This window comes from Euprymna scolopes, chromosome 24, assembly GCF_053919585.1.
Source record: "Euprymna scolopes isolate OS-2025 chromosome 24, ASM5391958v1, whole genome shotgun sequence".
Classification (NCBI taxonomy): Eukaryota; Metazoa; Mollusca; class Cephalopoda; order Sepiida; family Sepiolidae; genus Euprymna; species Euprymna scolopes.
In genome coordinates, this window is record NC_136505.1 from 66,154,385 (window position 1) to 66,175,555 (window position 21,171).

Below are 21,171 nucleotides of genomic sequence, written 5' to 3' on the forward strand. Positions count from 1 at the left end.
TTACGTTTACACATTTATTATACACTGACAAACATTTAAACAACAATAAAACACAATACAATAGCGACAGTTCGATAAGACTCACCGACTGGTGGTAAAAGTTCTCAGAGCTCACCTCGTGGTGGAACGAAGGTTCTCCTCTTCTTGTGAGGGAAAGGCAACACGTCTGCCCGTGACCAAAGGGAAAAACTAACCAGCTTTAGAGCAGGGCAGATTACTCCTCCCCGGTGTCCTCTAATTTTTAGTCCCCTACATATATATATATATATATATATATATATATATATATATATATATATATATATCTTCAAGCTGATGCACCCAAGTCATGGATATATCTTTTTATTTTTGAAATCACAACTTTATAATATATAAAAATCGATAGAAAATTGACTCTATAATAATATATATGAAATCTGCATGAATTAAAATATCATATTTAAGTCTACTTTACAACCGGGCTACGCCGGGCGTCCCTACTAGTTTATATAAATACTGTTACAGATTTAACAAAAGAGGTACAATAATATTAGAGCGTCTCTATTTATGCTGAACATCCACAGAATTTCAACATTACTATAGTACATATAGAGTCCGCTGTTGAATTTCCATAGGTCCCGCTAGTCTAATATTAATTTGCTTGTTGTGTTAGTTTGTTGGATAAAATGGTCCTAAGGAGTGTAAAATCCTAATTATGAGACATCGGCCTAAGTTCTTTGTTGAGAAGAAATGGGTATATTTCAAAGTTGGATTTCGCCATGGTTTGCGAGATCTGTGTTAGTCAATAAACGTTCTTGTATGTGACATGGTGGCTCACGTGGCAGGGTGCTCCCCCCACATGCACGTGACTATTAAATTGATCAGATTCAAATTTTGCATGCTGATTATAGGGTAAGTGTTATCACAAATCATCAGATCACAAATCATCAGATCCATATATGAAACTTGCAAAAATCGTAAGTCGAAATTATGCTAAAATTTTAACCGAACTGTTCACAAATAAGATTATGTGATAAAATCTTATGTACTATCCCGCTCGACAACAAATGCTGCCACCAACGTTGTTTTCCGAGGAATTCTTTTCTTTCCTCTCCTCTTCTGACCATGTCGTTGTCTCTTACATTGGCGGTTGCCAAGCAGTGTGAAATGGTTCACAAGTATAAAAAAATAAAACAAAACACAAACTCCGACAAATTTTGCAAATATCCGTTACATTCTCTGTGTGAGTGTGTGTGACACCATCGTTAAGATCCACATCTACATGGTCTGTCGAGACGTCTTTGTTTTCAGTTAACGTCAGCTCATCTCGATCTAATCCAAGTGATAACCTGTCTTAAATTGTGTCCAATTCGCAACTGATCTCAACTCTCGCAAACCAAAGACTATCCGTAAACCATAAAATGTCTACAATTGGCACTAAAATATATTGACCAATCCCTTACTCTCGTTATATTTACACGTTGATTAACAATCCTATTTAGCTTTCTTTTGTGTTCCTTTGTGAACAACTTCCTCTACCTTTATTCTGTTGATAAATTTATTTCCTCTTGTTTTGTTATATTTTTCTATTTTCTTTTATTTCTTAACACTTTTTAGGAGAGCGTCGATAATATCGTTGTTAAATGTCAATGTCAAAATCATATATGAAGATGCAGAACTTCATTGTCTACAATATGGAACATATAGTGCGTCTCTACGATGAACAGAATCGAAGTTATCACCAAAATATTTTAATGTTTTCTGTGACTTTTACCTTTGACCTAGATAACTTAAAATTATTAGGTTAAGAAGAATGTTCTTGTGGAATTTTTATTTGGATTTCAAGTATTCTCGAATAACTTTTCGTTATAAAACTTTTACTTTATATATCATCGTAAAGAGCGTTTGTTTCTCTATCTAATCGTTTAAATCGCAATTGTTTTAAAACAGTTATGTCTTCTTTTAAAAACGTTGAATTCAAGATGGAAAAAGAGCAAATTCGCACAATTTTCTCATTTCAATTCAAGCTAGGCCGAAAAGCTGCTGAAGCAGCTCGCGATATCAACAAAGCGTTTGACCCAGGAACCACTACGGAACGCACAGCACAATGGTGCAGAATTAGAATGGTGGTTTAAGAAATTTCGTGGCACCGACAAGACTTGAAGATGATGAGAATAGTGGTCGGCTATCGGATGTTGACAACGATCAATTAAGAGCTTTAGTCGAAGTCAAGGAACCTGATTTTGAATTGGACGTAACGTCTACGATGATTTCCAGCCACTTGAGAGAGATTTTTAAAAAATTGATAAATGGGTGCCTCACGAATTGGATAACAACCAAAATAAACGCCGTTATGAAATATCATCTTTCCTTCTTTTACGCAATAAGAATGACCCGTTTCTCAGCCGGGTTGTGATTTGCAATGAAAAGCGGCGACGCTCAGCTCAGTTGTTAGATGCCAATAAAGTTCCACAACATTTCCGAAGCCAGAGTCTCACAAAAAGAAGGTCATGCTGATTGTTTGGTGATCTGCGACCAATCTCATCCATTACAGTTTTTTTTTTAATGCACGCGAAACCATTATGGTGGAGAAGTATTCATCTATTTATTATAAGACAGTTTCAGATACAAAAAATGCATCAGAAACTTCGACAACACCAAGTATTAGTCAATAGAAAAGCCCAATTCTCCTTCATGACAATGTCCGACCGCACGTTGCTAAACCGACCTTGCAAAAGTTGAACGAATTGGACTACAAAACTCTGCCTCATCCATTATACTCTTTTAACCTCTCACCTACCGACTACCACTTTTTCAAGAATCTCGATAACTTTCTGCGCGAGAAATGCTTCAAAAACGCCTTCAGCGATATCAAAAACGCCTTCAGCGATTTCATCGCCACCAGAACGCAAGATTTTTATGTTGAACTTGTTTTGCGTTGGCAAAAGTGTGTTGCTTACTTTAATCAATTATTTTTTGTTTGAGCCGAGATATGTTTATCTGAATTTAAAAAGTTAGAAACCGCAAGAATTTTCTTGTCAACCTGATAAATAAGCTTTAATAAATACGATGACTTATAATTTGATCAGCTTTGTTGATGATTGGTCAAGCAACATGTACAACAGACTCTACGCAAACCAACACACAAACTCAACTGAAAACAAAACTCTGCAGAAAACATAACCTCCTACTTGACAAATGTAATTAGAATATTTCCATACTTCTTATTTTCCTATGATTTCTTCAGTTCTTTAATCTGATGTCTGGACTCTACACGATGGGTATCTTCTTTTTTTTCTTTTTGTGTCTGAAACTGTCTTACAATAAATAGATGAATGCGGACAACGTTTAATATTCATAATTTCCAAAGTTGCTTCAAAAAAAGATTGACTCCCTCTACCGTGCTAGAAAATTACTCACATTTGAAAGTATCCTATACAAAGCTATCATGCTTTCATTCGTGGAGTATTGTTGCCACATCTGGGCTGGTGCCTCTACCAAAAGTGTCTCGCTCTTAAAAACGGTCCAAAACAGAGGCTCAAATCTAATAGATCCTACATGATCAGTTCAGCTCCAACCTCTCTCTATCAAGTGTAATAACGGGCGTTGATAAAAAAGAAACGTTTACTAATATACGAGAGAAAGATACAAAATGTCTCTAAAGAGAGGTTTTGTACCCGAAAAATTAAAGACAAACGCGATAAAGTAATATATCTTAACAGTTGCTTTCAACGACTTTTTCGTTAATTTAAAAAAAAAATTTAATAAAATATGTTCCATGAAAATACCATCTTTTTCTAGTATTCAAATTGTTTTCTTTGACTTGAAGATTTGGTGTAATCAAATCCAAACCAAATTCATTTCAAGCAGTTTTATCGTTTGGCAAATATCAGTAATAACAGACGAAAAACGCAATTACACTAGACGCTAATATTAGTCTAATAAATTTCCATTAATTTGAATTCTGTTTGCCAATCTCAATGCGCATCGATTTTTTTAAAATAACATCTGAACTGATAATTCAGTAATGAATTTATTAATTCTCATATTAAATAGCCAAACGAGTCATACATGATAACTTAGGGAGTAGTAGTTGTTCTAGTTTCCAGTGGCGATTAATGGTCGTTGCCAACGAGAAGTGAAATGGCAGGAGGTTGTTGCAATATCGCAAATTCATTTGCAAAGGTTGTTGAAAGAGGTGGAGATTATTGGAAATCTGGGGAGATTAGTTGTCATCCAAACTCCAGTGATACCAACGAGTAATCTCTTATGATGATCTCCTTGTGAGTACAAATAATAATAATAATAATAATAATAATAATAATAATAATAATAATAATAATAATAATAATAATAATAAAGGCGGGGAAAGAAAATGGATCGACAAAACCTGGCTAAGAATTGTGGCTGAAAACTCAGATCTACAAACTTAAAAAAATAAGTTAAAGCGAATAGAAGAGGATGGGAAAGTAGAAATGTGATTAGCAGGGAAAGGCTTAACAAGAAACAGGAAGAATTAAAAAAAAAACAGCAACAAAAGAAGGCAGATTAACACAATACAGATACAAATCTGAACCGTGCAAACAAAGCAGGACGTTTGAAAACAATGAAAGCCAGTTCTATAAAAATGTGAACAGAGGAAAAGCACAAACAGAACAAGCAGACCCTACAGAAATAAAACGCTACTGGAGCCAGATATGGGCTGGTTAATATAGGAGTCTGTGTAAATGACAGTAAAAACAGAATTAGAAAAATACATAATGCAGAACACCAAAAATAATTATTGCAGCAAATTGGATAAACAAACAAAACAGTAAAAGAGGAGATAAAGGATAAGACGAGTAAATAAAAATGTGAAGAGAAGCAGCTACACAGATGATTCATAAGGATAACAAAATGTGAGACGAAAGAAAGAAAAACCTTTAACATAGCTACAAAAAGGGAACCTAAACAGAGAAACTGAATCCCTCGAAACAGCTGCACAAGATCATGCAATTAAAACCAAACACATCAAAGCAAGGATCAATACGACACAAGAAAATGACTGTGTGGACAAAGAAGCGAAACAATAAACAACATAATAAGCGAATGTAGCAAACTAACACAGAAAGAATATAAAAAATAGACACAATAAGGTGGGGAAGGCAGTACACTGCGAATTATGCACGCAACTAAATCTTGAACACTCAGATAAATGGTACAAACACAAACCGGCAACAGTACTTGAAAATGAAGGTCACAAAATCTTATGGGGCATGGATATACAAACGGATAAATGCATCCTAACAGGAAGACGGATGTCATCATAGTTAACAAGAAGGAGAAGTCCCGCCAAATTGTAGGCTTTGCTGTTTCAGCAGACCAAAGAGTGGAGATCAAGGAGACAGAGAAGCGGAGCAAATACATGGAACGGGCCAGAGAGTTCAAAGGGATCCGGAAGATAAAGAAAGTCAAGATAACACCAAACACTAATAGTAGGAGCACTAGGAACAATACCGAAAAACTTTGAAAATAGAATGGGAGAGATTGGAATCAGGGGGTTGGCTGAGAAGATGCAACATTTAACAATTATGAAAATTGCTGAAATATTAATATATATTAAGTGAATGCAGAGACTAACACACATGAGCTACAGGCGCAAGCCGGACATATAGAAACTGCTATAGACGTAAAACAAATAGGAACATCACATGGAATCATAAAAGCTGCAACTGCGTAATTGTAAGTTGTTCCCCTAGGCTCCTGCTTCCCTCCCTTTTTTTTTCTTTTTGTGTGCATGTCACCATCAACTGGTGCCACACCAAATGAGTGAGGGTCAAGGAGGATGGAAAGACAGAAGAAAGAAAGCACTAGCCAGACCTCATCTGAAAATGATATCGAAAGAGGTGGAAAGTACTGGAAATCTGAGAAGACATGTTGTCACTCAGACTCCAGAGAGCACCAAAAGTTGTTCTCAAAGAGAAATCTTTGATCATGGCCTTTATGACTACTCCTAGTGAGTAAATAATAATGGTAATAATACAAAATTATTCAAAAGAAGGCATCAATCTCAACTGATGCCACAAACAAATAATTGCAAAGATTGAGGAGGGAGGACACTAATCGGACCTCCATTGAAAGATTGCAAAGAAAACTAGAACATTGGGGAGGTTTATTGCCACCCAAATCCTAGTAAAGACCAATTGTTGTTGCCTACGAGAAATAAATTGAAAGCGGTTGTTGCGATAATGCAAAATTATTTACAAAGGTTAACGAAAAAATGAAGAGTACTGGAAATCTGGGGAGATTTGTTTTTAGCCAGACTTCAGGGAACACCACCGGTTGTTGTCAGTGAGTAATCTCTGATGATGGCCTGTGTGAGAACTTTTACTGAGTACAAATAATAATAATAATAATAATAATAATAACTAAAAAAATGTTGGCATCAACATCAGATGACGTCACACCAAAGAGTCCTGAATGGTTTTGGAAGATTGAGACGGAAGAGCATTAATACCTCAACTAGAAACGTGCAGAGAGCATTGGGTTCTTGAGGAGACTTTTTTCCATTCAAACCACTACGTATACCAGTGGCCATTGCCAGCAAGAAATCAAAGAAAAGCGTTTGTTGTAATAACGTTAAGTCATGGGCACTGGATATTAAAATATTCAGCACTGAAAATTGTGGAGACTTGTTCTCAGCCAGACTTCATAGAACAGCACCGGTTATCAGTGAGTAATTTCTAATGATGAATTGTATTAGAACTCCTAGTGAAGAAGAAGAAGAAGAAGAAGAAGAAGAAGAAGAAGAACAGCAGCAACAACAACAACAACAACAACAACAACAATAATAATAACAACAACAACAATAATAATGATAATAATAACAGCAACAGCAACGACAATAATAATAATAATAATAATAATAATAATAATAATAATTGGAGAGGCTTATTGCCACTCAAATTCCAGTGAAAATCAATGGTCGTTGCCAACGAAAAATCATCGGTAATGGTTGTTGTGATAACGCAAATTCATATGCAAAGGTTATCACAAGAAGTGGACAGAACAGGAAATCTGGGAAGACTTGTCACTCAGACTCCAGAGAATGCCACAAAGTGTCTTCAAAGAAATATCGTTGATGACGGCCTGTATGACTACTCCTCGTGAGTAAATAATAATACACAGACTCCAAGGAACACTATCAGTTGTTGTCAGTGACTAATCTCTGATGATAACCTGTGTAAGAACTCCTGGTGTGTACATATGAAGATATGGAGACTTAGTAGACGAAAAGACACAATGGACGCCAGGTCCAACAAACATTAATTAGCCAAGTACACCCTTTCACTTGTTTAAATTGGCTGAACATTTAATGAGCATGGAGTTGAAAATTCCTTTGATAATTATTCCAAGGCAAATGAAACCAACATAATTATGGTGGCGCATTTGGTCAGGTGATGCCACGTCGGCGCGTCGATTATTTAACACCTACGTTAATCAGTTGCTGAGAAAGCGATGTTCATCTCTTGAATTATTCATCTGCGACACCTTACTCACGCGGAAATTATCTTAGCTCTAATGAAACTGATACCTGCTTGTAAGAGTGTTTCATACAAACAAGACACGTCGGCAAGTCTGTGAACATTCTTCAAAGAAGCAATATCCAGCAGTTCTTATTTGAAGATCAATTTTTAAGTGTCCATTTAAAATTTTCACCAAAGTCATAATTACAGAGCAATATATAGTTCACATGTTCAGTTGCACACAACACTCTTGTCTTATTATCAGCCAGGACACAAAATCGAACGGTATATATATATATATATATATTCATTTTTATAATAAGGGAATCTGAGAGATTGGTTCAGAAATGTCATGTCTGAGGAAAGAGGGGCATATTTGAAATAGCCAGTAGTTGAATAGTTAGTGACGGAAAAAAAGTTTCCTTTTTTTCTAAGTGCACCTAATGTCAGGCGGAATTTGTTTGCAAGTGATTCTCATCCATGGAACACATTATTACAGGACTACTGCCCTGATGGTTACAACATGGTCGTCTTCAACTCTAATGGCAACAAATACTTGTCATAAACCGTCCTCATAAGTAATCAAATCTTATTAATTTTATTTATTGCAGACTATTATCCTCATCTTTTTATTAGTCCGCAATAAATAAAATTAATAAATAATACTCATCTCAATGAATTCCAATTAAAAAAAAAAAATAATAATAATAATAATAATAATAATAATAATAATAATAATAATAATAATCAAATCTTGTTCATTCCTTTAATCATTTTCAATCGTCTTATAATATTCTTCATCTTTCAAATGACAATCGTTCAATCTCATTAACCTTTATTCCACGATGACTCATTAGGAAGAAAAATAAAATAAACTGAACGTTTTCAAAATTGAAACAATTTTTATTCAGACAAACCCTTTCTTCAGGAATTGGATTTACACCACATTAAAACTTTACCTTGTGCCTATCTTTGTCCCCGTGTCCAGATATTGTACTGCTTTTGTCACGATTTCGAGGTGGTCGAGATTTCGCAACAAGCATATATTCTTTGACTCTTTAAGTCCTTTTCCTGCCCTATGTTTTGTTTCAGAAAGTCCACAAAAGGAGGCTGGAGATGAACTGAAGGGGAGAAGTCATAGGATTTGGCAACTCCATAAAACAGAAAAACACATTGTTATAAACAACCAACAACGCACGTTGGTGTAACAATCTATATATATAAAAATGTAAAGTTGGTTCGTTCTAAACAAATAAAACCCTATTTCTAAGTTACCAATTTATTTGAAATTTTCAGACAACCCATCTTTAGAGTCGAGGTATGTTTTTATGTTATTGAAATAAATTTACCTCGCGATTTATTAAAATTAAAATATTAAATAAAATAAATATATATTTTTTTTACTGCGAATCTGTTCTGTTGATAAAACTGAACTTCCGGTTCGATTCATTTCACAGCCACGAATTGACGAAAGATTTCATTTTCTGTTAACTCGATAAGTAAAAAAAAACAAAAAACTTACTCATGCAGAGAGTGATCCGTGCTGAAATAATAATGTTATTATTTAAAAAGCCATTCTTAACATGGGGAAGGGAGGGTGTTTTGTACCTATTCTGTACTTTAACCTTACAATTGAATAAAAACATATCATAAAACTTTAACCGTGGAAAACGATTTTAAAAAAATAGCACGGATCACTCTCTGCATTAGCACACACACACACACACACACACACACAAAAATAATGATAATCCCATATTTTAAAACTTTAAATTCATTTATGTACTTATGTTTTTTAAATTTTATTTATGTTAAGGCTTCACTCATGAAACATTACGTTTTAATTGTTTAGTTTATTTTCACGGCATTGTTTACATAAAAAAGTTTGTTTTAACTTTTTCTAAACTGTTTCATTTTTACGACATGCCTCAACGTATTATAAACACCCTAACCCCCCCCCCCCATGTTAAAAAAAAACAAAAAAAACGCCCTTCCATAAACTTCGAAAGCCGTTCTTAACATGGGGAAGTTAGGGTGTTTATAATATGTTGGGGCGAGTCGTAAAATTAACGAAGTTGCTATCTATTATTTATTGCAAAAATTGCTTGAAATTTATTTATTTGACAAAAAAATTAAATTTTGGTATTCCTTTGGCGTTGAGTTCCATGGTGACCAGTAGAAAAAAATAATAGTCGCTCCCTTAGTCTCCCACCTCATCCCGCGCGTAACATATTTTATTTACTGACGTTGCCGTAACTAAACGATTATCTGTCACATTTACAAACATTTATTTATTTATTTATTTTGAAAAAAGTTTTACTTTTTATGAATATTAAAAGAAAAATGGGTACTCATGCAGAGAGTGATCCATGCTGAAATAATAACGTTATTATTTAAAAAGCCATTCTTAACATGGGGGAGGGTGTTTTGTACCTATTCTGTACTTTAACCTTGCAATTGATTAAAAAAAAAACACGATTTAAAAAATAGCGCAGCGCAGCTCTGCATTAGCACCGAAAAATGTTACTAAACATTTATTAATAATTTCTCACTTTTTACAAACATTTGATTTTAAATTTCTTTTTAAATGACGACTTTTATCGACTTTTTTTTAAATATCCCCCCAATGGTGTTTATTCCGAAATCCGTTGTTAACATGGAGAGGTTGGGGGTGTTTATTCTGAAAGCCGTTCTTAACATTTGTGGAGGTGGATCTAAAGTAAAAAAAATAAATAAATAAATAAATTTAAAAAAAAAAACTAAATCATTTACTAATAACTTCTCACTTTTACAAATATTTTTTAATTTACATGCACAGATGAACAAATTGTTGAATAGTGCGAAAACAAAACATTTAGGTCCACCTTCACAATTTTCTTTTTTAAATGACGACTTTTATTGATAAATAAATTTGCTTCTCCGCAACTTTTATTGATAAATAAATCTACTTCTCTGCCACGGGCACTGAACCCCTCCTTTTTTTTTAATAGTATTTTCGGGTGGGTATGCTGACAACAAATATCAGTTAAATTTTGCAAATAGCCCCCCCCCTCCAAAAGTGGTGTTTATTCCGGAAGCTGTTCTTAATATGAGGAGGTTGGGGAGGGGGGTGATTATAAGGTGGACCTAATCTAAAAAAAAAAACAAGTTGTTTATGCAAATCTTCCGGCATGCGTTTAAGGGTTACGAAATTATCAATAAATCGTTTAGTTACTAAGCCAACGTCAGTAAATAAAAAAAATGTTACATGCGCATGCATTAGCCTTGACTGGGAGGGGGGGCTAAGGGAGCGACCATTAAATAATTATGCTGGTCGCCATGGAACTCAACGCCCAAGGAGTACCTAAAGTGGCACTTATGCACTTATGTTACCGTGCTATTTTTTAAAATAGTATTTTCCTGTTAAATTCAAATTTTACAATATGTTTTTCTTTTATTAATTTGTTAAGTGAAAGTACAGATAACCCGGTCGGTTTCTAATGCGAGAAAAATCTAGCCCCCCCCCCAAAAAAAGGGGTACTCTGGATAATAACAAAACATTAAAATTGCCTCAGTTTCGAAAGATTTCTTCTCTACTGAACGAGGAAAAAACGGTGAAGTGTAGTTCACCTTCTGTTTCTCTCCCCCTCTCTCAATATCTCTCTCTATCCATCTCTCCTTTTCCCTCTCTCAATCTATCTTTCTCTCTATATCACCCTCTCCATCTCTCTTTGAGCCCCTTTCTCTCTCTAACTCCCTCTATCTCTCTCCTTTCCTCTGTTTCATCCCTCTCTGTTTCTAACACTCCACCTCTCTCTCTGTTTATCTATCAATCCCTTTGTCTCTCTATCTCCTTCTCTTTCTCTATTTTCCTCTCACTGTCTCTTTTCTATCTATATATCTTCCTCTCTATCTGTCCATCTCTAATCCCTCATCCTATTTTAGTCTCCTAAATTAATTACAGTGAATAAGGCATTGTCAAAACATGGATAAATCCTATTGTAGTCACCTAATTTACTGACTGTGAGAATAGAAGTTATTTGGAAATTACTGCTACCTTGAACAGCACCAGAAGTAACTGGTAAAACCTTTCTAATTAAATTGATTTTGGCAGCCATTTGGTAACAAAATGACATCGCCTTAGCCCTTGCTGCATGAGGAATACCTGCGACCTTGCTGCCAAGTAGAAGAATTATTTATTCTACTTTAAAACATTCAACTTTTCAAAAATCTCATCTTCGACATCTCCAAAACATCCAATATGAGGAAAAATATTGCAGAAATGCAAACTTATTGTTTAGGATGAATGCACAATGGTACGCAAAAAATCACTTGAGGCTCTTGGTCGATCCTTGCAAGATTTGCGTGGCAATGTCAGACCATTTGGGAATGCAGTAATATTGCTTGCAGGAGATTTCAGACAAATGTTACCTGTTATTCTTCAATCAACACCAGCAGATGAAATAAATGCTTGCCTCAAATACTCTACTTTTTTGTTCCATGTGAAGACATTAAATTTAACTCAAAATATGCATGTACAGTTGCAGACTGTTCGATCCGCACAAAAACTTTTGCATCACTTGTGGGAAATTGAGTACGAAAAAGTGCCAGCTGATGAGAGTTAAGGGCAAAATTCTTTGACTTTTAACTTCTGTAATTTCTGTAATTTTATTTCATCAAAAGAATAGTTAGTTTAAAAGGTTTTTGCAGATATTCAAAATATAAGAATTCCATTTGACTGAGTGAATGAGCTATTCTTGCAGGTCAATACAAAGATGCCCATGAACTTAACGCTATAATTAAATGTAAAATTCCAAGCGAGGTAGTCAAATACAAATCCATCGACACTGTTGTGAAAGCAGATAAAGTGGTTAATTATCCAACAGTTATATTTGCCAGGGATGCCACCGCATGTATTGTAACTGAAATTTGGTGTACTAATTATCATGTTGTGAAATATAAACCAATCCAAGCTTTGCAATGGCACATAGCTTGCAGTAAAAAAATAACAAACAATATCATAGAAACAGCAATCTTAACAGGACCTTTCACAGATGAATATATCTTCATTCCATGCATTCCTATGATTCCACCGGATACATCATTACACTTTAGCAAATTGCACTTTCCAATTTTATTGTCATTTGCAATAACCATCAACAAAGCACAGGGAACAATCTTTACAATTGTGGGCCTTACAGTTACACACTGACTGTTTTTTCACATGGACAATTTATGTTAGATATTCAAGAGTCACCAAACCGGAAAATCTCTATATCAGCTAAGAAAATGGAACAACAAAAACTGTGTCCCCATGCAAAATGGAAATTTAAACCTATAAGAAACATGCTTTTTCTCATTTTGGAACTTTTTCCATTGCGCCAATTTGAGCCACAGCAAGGCGTGGCAGGGTACAGCTAGTAGATTAATAAAATCAATTAAAATACTGCGAGATAAGGGTGAAGGGAGTTCACTGGTGAACATTTTGCCTGTGAAAGTCGAGCAGAGGTCAATGGCATTGATGGTGGAAAATTGAGACTATGACAATCGCAAAAGTCGACTAGACTGGTTCTCTAATTCTTCTCTTAAAGGTTTGTTCTCTTGAACTCTACCACCTTGACATATTCTTTTATTTGTTTTAATTCCTGTTATTTTCACCTGACTATCTTTTCTAAGGTTTTGGGTCACCCTTTTATTTCTTAGGGTGGCCCTTAGAGGCTTCCTTGATTATGATTTTTAGTCTTTGGTCTACTGTGAGTTACTAGCACTTCTCTTTTGTTAATCGACATATATCTACCGTTTTCTCCTCTATTCATCCCTTGAATTCTATTCGGACTAATTCTATTGTAAGAATCCCCACTTATGTGTTCTCTTGCGCTTCTTCTATCTGTGTTCCTGTCATAATGGCAGTTCATAAAATGGACGCTCTTATCAAACCCAACATATGCCTGTTTTTTCGAGTATTTATTTCCCTTGAACACTCATCGTTTTTTTCTTCATTATTAGGTATTCTTGCCATACTACGGGAGCCCCTCAACAAGTAAATAGGCAAATGAGAAGCTGCTGAAGATAGAACATTGTATCCAAAACAAAAATAATGACAAAATTTATCCACACAAAATTAATTCTATTTTACTGGCAACGTATTAAGACAATAAAAATGCAAGGTTAGTTAAAATTGACAGTTCAAAGAGTCCAAGAAAAATTTTACGCAAAAGGTGCTTTTTTGTAAGAAGAAATTGAATACAAGTGTTTGTTTCGGTTGGCGTCGCATGCATTTATGCATATGTAGAGTGAATATAATTTAATATGGGTGTATGTGAAGATTTCCTTTTTTCTAAGGAGGGTCACCTCTTATCAAGACACAAAGGCTACTCAAGGATAAGGATTAATGAGTGTTGGGTGACCGGTGAGGCAACACCATGATCATCGGTATGGTTGCACTTGGGTAGATTTTAATTCTATAATAGGACGTCTAATGTAAACAAGAATTTGTTTACATTAGACATGAAAACGACCATGTAATAGTTAGCTGGGAAATAACCCCACAATATTGTATTCCAGGAGAGAGAATTGCTGTTTTCTGTGTGGGAATTTATCCATCTAAAACTTATTGTTGACAAGCTTTTTACTTTGAATTTTTTTTTAGCTCCTTATGCTACCAAGGCAACTGATATAGTATTGAAAAAGCTGCAACTGGAATTAGCACCCATTCGTGCAAAGCTGTTCAATCGTGGCCTAAAGGATAAATGCTTCCCAACACTTTGGAAAAAGTCATTAGTCTGTCCAGTATTTAAAAATATTGGAGATCGGTCTTCTCCATCTCAGTACAGACCAATTAGCCTTCTGTGTGTCGTGAGCAAGTTGCTTGTATCTGTGTTAAATACAGAAATTATCAACCACATCAACAAAAACAACCTTCTCGATGGCAAGTAATATGGTTTCAGTCCTATACACTGCAGCTGATATAATGACTGTAATCTCATATAGGACCAGTGAATCTGTCGATGGGGTTTGTCTCTAGAGCAATAGCTCTTGATATATCAAAGGCATTTGATAAGGTTTGGCATAAAGGTCTACTTCACAAGATTTTCAACTATGAAATATCAAGAAATGTTTTATCAACCATCAGAATCTTTTCTCTCTAAATTATGCTCGATGGGTAGAAGTCTGAAACTCAAAATATTAATGCTGACATGCCTCAAGGATCAATATCTTCATGAATTATCTTCCAAATCACATTCTAAATTATATACACAGATGACTCTACCATCTATGGCAACATTTCAAAGTCCAGTAATGACCAAGATCTCTCTGAGTCTCTCTCCTCCAACTTTGACCATGTGGTGCTTGAGGCAAAAGGTGGCTGGTTAATTTTAATGCATTCAAAACCAAGCTTTCCTCTTTTCATCACTAACGTTCTGATCTCAACTTGGCCCCAATTGATATGGATTGCTCTCGTCTTGAAGAAGCTCTCTGCTTCAACAAACTTCTGGGTCTGTGTAGAGTTGAATATAATAATCAAAGAAGAAAGCGCCTGCATGTGTGCACATTGTGTGGTTATACAACTTACCTTCGAATGGGATCTGAGAGAAATTAAAGATGGCAGCCATGAATTCATAAGGTATAGTCTCGTGAAATCTCACGAGATCTCATCTTCCACTGCACACGTATGCAAATGGAATGGAGTCAGTTTTCGGGGGGGGGGGGCGTTGAGAGAGAAAGTTGACATTGACGAATTCTAGCTGAACTCATGCTTATTGTATTTATTTTATTTTGTTTTGCTGTTTATCAGCCCATTTAATTGCACTGATAATTAATCCTGACCTAAAATACAAAACTTACATCAAATCTGTTGCCAAGGTCGCCGGAAAAATAGTTGCATCATTCCATCACTTCTGAAAGTATCTCACTCTCGACGCAATCCTCTACCTATACAAGAATCAAACATGTCATAAAATGAAGTACTGTTGCCATATTTGTGGAAAGTGCCGCTCGGAGCAGTCTATCCTGCCTTGACAGAGTTCAAAATCAGCTTCAAAACTTAGTAGAAGATGCCCTTTTCTTCTCCCTACAATCTCTTTCCCACAGAAGAGACGTCGTAAGCCTATCTCTGCTATATCATTATGTTCTTGGCAGGTGCTTGTCTGAGTTTCAATCTATAGTCCTCCCTGCATAACAAAAAGCACTCGCCTAACTACAACTACTATCAAAAATTTCCCTCACTCTTTACATGTGCCTAAATCTAATCATAAATTCCTTGGAAAAAGCTTCTTTCCTAGAACTGCACACTTGTGGAACTATTCCGCTTGCCTGTTTTCCAGCTAACTACGACATGGTCGTCTTCACATTCAATATAACCAAGTTCTTGTTGAGTCCTGCTGTTGTCTCAGTGACCACCATGCATATATTAACCCTTTCCAAGAGTGGCTTTTGGGCCTTGATGAGGGGTGACTCTCTTGTAAAAAAAAAAAGTGGTTTCATGCCTTGTCTGAAATGATTTTTATAAAATATCCACCGAAATAATCACACAACCAAATACCAAACACTTCTTCCCTGTGAGCAAATATCTCATCTCTGTTACAACGGCAGCTTTAACAAGATGTGAACCTAGATGATACATTTAGATTTTTTTGTTTACAAAGGAGATCTCATAATCATATTTTTTAACTGAATCAAAAAAATCATTTGGTTGAATAATAAGAAACGTTATTTCAACGCATGCAAATGGCATTTGTGTGCAAAACATGTAAGAAAATGGAAATAGATGAGAACCCAGATGTCGAGAAAGGTATTACTATGTCGTGAAGCTTTTGATATTTTCAAGATGTTTTGTTACCTTGGTGATACCATTGAAGCACATAGTGGAACAGGTGTTTGTGTGGTTGCAAGATTTAGAAGTAGATGGATTGGGTTTACGGCTGCCATTACTAACAAACAGAACGTTAGCATTGTTATTTAAGTGAAGAGTCTATCACACATGTGTAAGCAGTATGATTTATGTAAGTGAAATTTAGCCAATCAAGGTTGTGGACATGCGTTGCATGGAGAGACATGACATGAGAATTATACGATGAGTGTGTAATGTAAGTGTTAAAGACAGGCTTAGATCTGATGACCTCGGAGGAAGATTAAATTTGGACAATATGTGTGCAGAAGATATCGATGACATTAACACATTCAAAGAATGGATTGGAATTCTTGAGTTAAAAGATGTAGAAGAGTTGAAGTAGGAGTGTTACTTCACAGGAGAAGTCCCAATGAAAAATGATAAATATGAACATGCGAAAAATACGGGAATAGCTTAGTTTGGAAGTCAATTTCTAAAAGTGGTCCAATGCATGACATCATGTAAAACGAACGCTAAGCAGTGTAAAAGAAAATACTGCATTCGATTCTTCAAAAAGAAAAATAACCTAATCAAATGAATAAAGCAGTTCAATTATAAACAGGTTAGAACCCTTAGGATTAACTACTTTACTAGAGGAGAGAATCAACAAAGATTAAATCGATACTTTCAAAAATGATTAATGAGATTTCTTAAATATTGAACATAGCTTTTGCTATCTCCCTCCATATTGGAATTGTCTAGGTTGTTCGTGGAATCTATAAAACATTATATTAATTGTATATTAAATTGAACAGTGAGAGAGAAATTCAAATTTTATTTGGATGCAAAAGCGAAAAAAAAACAAACAAACATATAAATCAACATGTTCACCCTTTTAAACTTCTGCTTTGCTTGAAGTAGCGACAGGAAAAGGGCAAATTCTCTCTTCACCAAAAGCCATGTGATTTCACTGACTTTTGTTTTACTGAGGTCACCTCTAACCTCTAGGTATTACTAAAACTTTTTCATTCAAATAACGGTTTTCATTATATAACAAATATATGTATAACTGGCATTGCCCGGACAAAGGTGTAACATTATATTTATCTCTTTCTCTTTTCCCTCTCCCGTTTCTCCTCTCCCGTTACCCCCTCCATGCTCTTCTTTTTTCTTTGTTCAGCTCATTCCTTTCTCTTCACATACACATGCAAAATTTGAATCTGCATAAGGGAAATAATTCTGTTGTGCTATATCCTTAAGCCATACAGAGCGTCCCCAAGTTGCGGATAGGGGAAACCCCTCTATTTATAGGGAGTAGCTTTGAATATTAAATCAAAAGCCGCTGACAATGAGGAAATAAAATTAAAATGAAAATGAATACCAAAAATAATGCATACTGGACGGCCGTCGCCCAGGATAAAAAGGGTCCCTTACCTCGTTCACACACCAGACGAGAAAAGGTATTTGAAGGTGTGAACCCTCTTACCTCAGATAATGGCACTACCATGACAGAGGTCCACTTGGATCAGCCAACAGATCGTGAATTAGATCCTGGCCCCAAACCATCATGTACAACTACAAGAAAAGGAAACAGAAGAGGCCTAAAAACCCAACCCTGGACAGTTGCACAAAAGAGGGTATTATTATATTGCTACCATTATTCAAAGTTTGAAAAATGGAGCAGAACGTTGAATGAGATCCTACAAGAGAAAATCAAGAATTCTGACCTCCCTGAAGATAAATAATAATCAGAGATATTTTCCTTTAGTTAGTGGCTGGAAAGCAAACTACATGATAACGTTTAAGGATGTGTATACGTCTTGATAACATTAACTGATATAAGCGCCATTTAACCCCAACTAATAAATCTTTGTTTTTAATTTTATATATTAGGCATGAAGAGCTGATGAAAAAAATACCAACTGTCTGGATATTTGTTGTGTATTTTTCAAGTTTTAGTCAGACATGCAAACAGACATTTGTGCATTATATAACAGATGTGTTGGCAAGAAAGATGTCTAAATTTAAATCTACCTCACAATTAGATTTTTTTAGATAGCGCAATATATTTTGAGGACAAGTTGCTTAGTCAGGTAACAAATAGCACTGGAGTGGTACTTAAAATAGCCCAAGATGTGTCTTTGTTCTAGTGTTATGAAAGCACTATTTTTTTATTAGTATATCCAGACTATAAATCTATTTTTAAGGCCACTGTGTCGTAAAAATCACAGGTTGTGTTAATTCTGAGTATCAAGATTTTTCCAACTGCAATTGGTCAGCAAGCTGATATTATGAGATAGAGAAATCATTATAAATCATTTCTTTCTTTCTTTTTCTCTCTCTCTCTCTCTCTCTCTCTTTCTCTCTCTCAAACACACACACTTTTTCTTTTCTTCTTTCTCTTTCCCCATCTCTCTCGCTGTTTCTGTCTCTGTCTCTCTCTCTCTTTATATATATATATATATATATATATATATATATATATATATCCTTCTTACGCTCCCCACTCTCTCTCTCTCTCTCTCTCTCTCTCTCTCTCTCTCTCTCTCTCTCTCTCTCTCTCTCTCTCTCTAAAGATTTCTGTCACGATATAATCTATCAATGTAAAATTTATTTCTAGATTTAATTATTTCGGTTGCTAAAGTAATTATTCTCTCATATTCATCACCTTGAAAATGACCTGAGCCGTCACTCTTAATGAGCTGGACTTTGCAAAAAGGTCATAAGAAATAGACGATAAACATTCGAATTCAATTTGGCACGAGATCAATGTCTGTATCCTGTAATAAGAATGGTCAGATATCAATGTATGAGCAGATCAATTGTAACTCAAAATTAGGGTAGGTTGATTTGACAGTTTTTCCTTTTTTCTTTTAAGTTTAACTTTGGACAAGTCAAGTCAGTTTAATGAAATATGAAAATCTGTCACCAAAACTTAAATTCTTAGCACTTAGTTCTATTTTGAGTATTGATATCCGGAATTAGCTTTAGTGTTAGGAAATTTTAAAAAAAAACATGTTATTTTGAATCCATAACAGCGGCTAAAGAAACGAGTTGCCGTTCTCCCAGGACTATCACCTTCTTTCAGAGAGTAGATACATTTATTTCTGTCAGTGCATACTAATTCGTGAAGGAGTGTCGATGTGACTAAGCAGGATATTTGGGGGCGGCATATATATATATATATATATATATATATATATATATATATATATATATATATATATATATATATATATATATATATATATATATATATATATAAATGTAAATGTTGGTTCGTTCGGAATGAATTTTCTAAAAAACCACTGGACGGATGGCTTCCACGTTTTGGTATAATATGTTTACTATATCCATGTGTGTTTTTATATATTTCTTTTTAATTATAACATTATACTTTATTTTTCTATGATAAAAAGGTGGATTTCTTTTTACCGAGAGGCCATTTTTTTTATTTAGGGACAATTATTTATTACTGCTTCCTGTCACGTGACCAACCAGTGTTACAATTTAGCAGTTTTCCTGCTATATCTGGAGATTTCGGTTACAATCTAGCGGGAAATTCTAGAAAATCTGGAGGTATTTGGCACCCACACATCCGCATTAGATTATTAAAAAATAAAGAAAAGCGATTGAAAATATTCAATGTAAGTAAGAAAAAGTAGCATTTATTGCCTTTGGTAACAATTATTTATTGATTATTTGTTTTGTTTTTCACCTTTTTTTTCGACTAACAATTCTTAAATCTCACTATAAAATCGATTTTTCCAAGTACATTTTAGGTGGGGGGAGGGATTCCAACCTCCGAAGTTTGGGTTTGTATTACTGTACACATAGATTCGAAAAAGTTGTCAAAAAACAAATATATAACAAATAAATGTTATCAAAGGCAAGATAAGTTACTTTTCTGCCAAACTGGATATTTAAAATGAATGGTGGTCTCAAAATGAATGCCGACGCTCAAAGTGTATACACATTTTGACTCCTCCCTTTACTTAAAAATTCACCAAAAATCAGGAAATTAACGAATTTTAATGAAAATTGCAGTATTTTTCAAATAATGATCGCAGAATATAATGAACTAATTATTTTTACTTAACTATTAGTGAAAATATTTTATTTTGTTTAAACAAAAAATACCTTTACTAAAGTTATGGTTTTCAGTAGTAAATAAAAAACGCAAGAATTTATTTTTGCTTTTTTTTAAAGCATCGTAATTTGTAACAATAAAAAATAATTTTTACAGTAACATTACGAAAAAAGCCCCTAAAGTCCGTATTAATGTATTCGATATAACTCGAAGAAAAATGAATTATAGGATACTATTCCGGAAATTAAAGATTCAATTAGATTCCTATTTTAGTCACCTAAATTATTTAGGGTGAAATAAGTTTAGGAATTTATAGCCAAACCTAAATATATTTTTTTGGTAAATATCCAGATACGCTACTACAGAACACCGACCACTATAATTTGTTTTTTTTTGGGGGGGGGAACAAATATATAACAAATAAATGTTATCAAAGGCAAGATAAGTTACTTTTTAGCCAAACTGGATATATTTTTCGTGTTTTTATTCAATGTAACATATTTATTCAGCTCGAAAGACATACAGTGTTTACCGATGTATTGGAAAATTCAAGATGGCGTCTCACACCCTCTTTAACACCGTAAGTTTGGAAAAAGGTGTTATAAATAAAAAACTATACAAAATACGGGTTTGTATTACTGTACACATAGATTCGAAAAAGTTATCAAAAAACAAATATATAACAAATAAATGTTATCAAAGGCAAGATAAGTTACTTTTTTGCCTAACTGGATATATTTTTCGTGTTTTTATTCAATGTAACATATTTATTCAGCTCGAAAAACATA